Source organism: Carettochelys insculpta, chromosome 8 (assembly GCF_033958435.1).
Source record: "Carettochelys insculpta isolate YL-2023 chromosome 8, ASM3395843v1, whole genome shotgun sequence".
Taxonomy (NCBI): domain Eukaryota; kingdom Metazoa; phylum Chordata; order Testudines; family Carettochelyidae; genus Carettochelys; species Carettochelys insculpta.
The window spans coordinates 9,488,153-9,491,303 of NC_134144.1; positions in this window are offsets into that span (position 1 = coordinate 9,488,153).

The following is a 3,151-nucleotide window of genomic DNA, read 5'->3' on the forward strand; positions in this document are numbered from 1 at the left end:
CTCAATGCTCTCCAAGAACTTCCAAGGAGGATTGTCTGTGCACTGCTGTATTGTACTCCCAGTGAATGTCAGGGTGATTGACGTCCCCCATGAGAACCCCTACTGCACATTATACTTAAAGATAGGCAATATGGAACAGTCTTGCACTGGATAAGGAATGGGCTAGATCACCTGGTGCCTTTGTCCCTTATCTGATTTCATAGTCTGTGTGGGCTCTCTCGTCATCTGCTGTGCTGGCTATCTCAACAAAGCGTGGATAACACAGTGGGAAGCTATGCATGCAGCAGCTATCATCATTGTACAGAGGAAGAAAGCTGTCAGGATATCACACTGGTGACTTATGGCCACAACAGACAGCTGGATGCTGAAGGCTAAATTTGACCAGCCAGTGCCATAGTCTAGATTAATTTAACAAGGAGCATTGACATTATGAAGCGTGACTAATTTGAAATACAGAGCTCTAATCAGGCAGTTAAGTGTATCCAGGGCCTGTTATAGAGCAGAGTACAACATATTCCCAAAGAGCATTAGAGAACTGGGTTCATTTCAACTTGTAGTAACTGTTAGGAAGAGGCTGCTGACTACGTACATGGTAAGCCATGGCAAGAGATACAGAAAAATGTTTAAAGCATAACTCCTCATACCACCTGTTTCTTGACTGATCCCTTAGAGACCCACACTGCAAGCAGAAGGGTCACAGAAAGATCAAATTCAACACCTTACACAACACCAATACTTGGTAACTTCTACCAGCTCCTTCTTGCACTAACAAGGACCCAAATACTGAGTCCAGGGCAGCGTTAATGTCTACACACAAAAGGCACATGCCTCAGGCCTCATCTCCTGGAGTCATTAGCACAGCATTGTAGCTTTCATTTTAAAAAAAAACAAAACACGTTATCTAACTTGGTTATGATGCAAATACGGCTGATGCAATATCTGCCTGTGTCTGCAGACAACCTGAGACAACAGCTGAGGGATGAACTGCTCCAGGCAGCCCAATGGGATGTTAATATCAAAACCTGCTGCTGTAAGGGCCCCTTACATTCACCATCCAACCAACGGCTGCTGTGTAGCTGGCCTAGCCACTCCTCCAGCTATACTTTGGCCTCCTCCAGTGGTAAGCATGAGGAGGCCCTGCAGCCACTCATTTGGGGAAGGGAGGGAAGCAACCCCACACAATGCTGATAGGAGAAAGCAGGCACCTTCCTATTGCCCCTTAAGTTGAGAGGTGGGTCCATAGCAGAGGGCAGCCAACCCCCACAGCTCCTTTTGTCCTCCATCAGATCTGGTGGCACTCAGTGTCTCTGAAAACCCAACTCAAGGTCCCAAACCCTTGCTGAGGCTCCCACAGAAGCCAGAGAGGTCCAACCCGCTAACAGTTGTCCAAAGCAGACTAGGGGCCCTCACCGCCACAGGTATGGGCTAGTAGCCACATTGCAAAGTCCTACTTGAGTTGTTCAATACTCACTGTACTACAAGCTCATATGTTCCTAGGATGTCTGAGGGACATCCCATGCTGCTTACTGTTCCATAAGCTGAGCCTCCCTTGGATTCTTTTCCGGTAAACTTGTCTATCCTTCTGGATACATGGGGGACTTAGGAGACAGCCCTGGAAGACTAGCCACAGTGGAACATGGATGGAACATGCGCTCAACTTAGGCAGCACTTTGGCTTTAGCTTACAACAGGTCAGCTAGCCCAGGTTGAAAGCACCTCACCGTACTAAGATCTGAGGTTTTTGTATGTGGACAACACGTGAATAAGAACCCAGATTAACTCTGCAGTGAAGATATGTCCTGAGAGAACAGGACACTCACAGGTCATTGCACTCTATTTGCCTGCTGGATTAGATGAAACCACATGGCCAGCCTGAATGACACTCTCAAGGCTGTACTGTCCATATGACTGCTTTCCAAGTGTGTATGCTGCAATCACAGCCAATGATAAGAAGTGAGCGAAAACTCTGGGAAAATGTTAATAGCACAAAAGTCAAAGCTGCAGGCACAAGTTCTGCTCTCCAGAGCTGAGGCAAAGAAAATGGGCCACATTTCAAAAGTAGTCATTGACTAGCCTGTGTATACTCATCCAAACAGATGCAAACTGCGCTTTAAAAGAAAAGCGGAGCCAAAACCAGCAGAGTGATGCTGTCCTAAACTCAGGGCTGGCTGCATTTTGATGATAAAGTAAACCCCAGCTAGTGCACCTGAAGTACAGTGGAGGGTTTAATGTACATGGGGAGAATAGCAATATTGCACATACAGTGAATACAGGGGGCACAATTAGCTTCTCGTTCTCTCTGAGATTTAGTAACTAGCTGTGATCCATGCTCATGTTTTTTTTTTTTTAAATTTCATGCAAAAATACATATTTTTCTTTCTGCACTCGAGAACCCCAAAATCTCAACAGGTACCAACTTAGGTAGCGTCAGTGAAACGCCTCAATGTACACGAGCTGAGCATCTAGCGCAATACGGTCCAGTGATCATTGACCGTAAAAACAGAATTTACTGCCATCAAGCACTAAAGCTCCTGTAGGAATATGAAACTACTGGGGCATATGACCCTGTTGAAGCACAAGACTTCCCTGAGTTTAGGCGGCTAACAATCAGCTTTATTGAATTCAATAAGGCAACAGATGAGCCAAACTGGACACTAGTAAAACCAGGTCCAGCAACGCTGCTTGATGCAGGTAACTCTAGTATTTTATACCCTTACACAAACAAGCCCAGTGTCAGAGGCCGTTAGAGAATCGTAAACCACTTTGCAAAGAGAAACCATTGTCGGCAAGAAAAAACAGGTACAAGGGAGCTGGATCCCCAACTCCAAACAGTTCATTAACGCATTCCATAGAGCTCATCCTCCCAACTACTCCCAAACAGGTCAAGGAAAGGACAGCCTCTGGTGTGCGTGCAGAAGGAAGGGATGTAAAATGGCTTCTGTACAAGATGGTTTCCACAGACCCCCTCTCCACTTCCTTCCCAGTCCCATCACTTCCCTCTATCGATTCTTCTGCGGCAGGCAGCAGAGAACTGGGAGATCTAGCTGTATGCCTAAGGTCAGAATGTAGCCCAGCTGGTGCAAAGGGGCCACAAGTCACTGTCTAATCTGGGCCCAGGTATACAAATGAGACCATCAATGTGAATTTTTAAA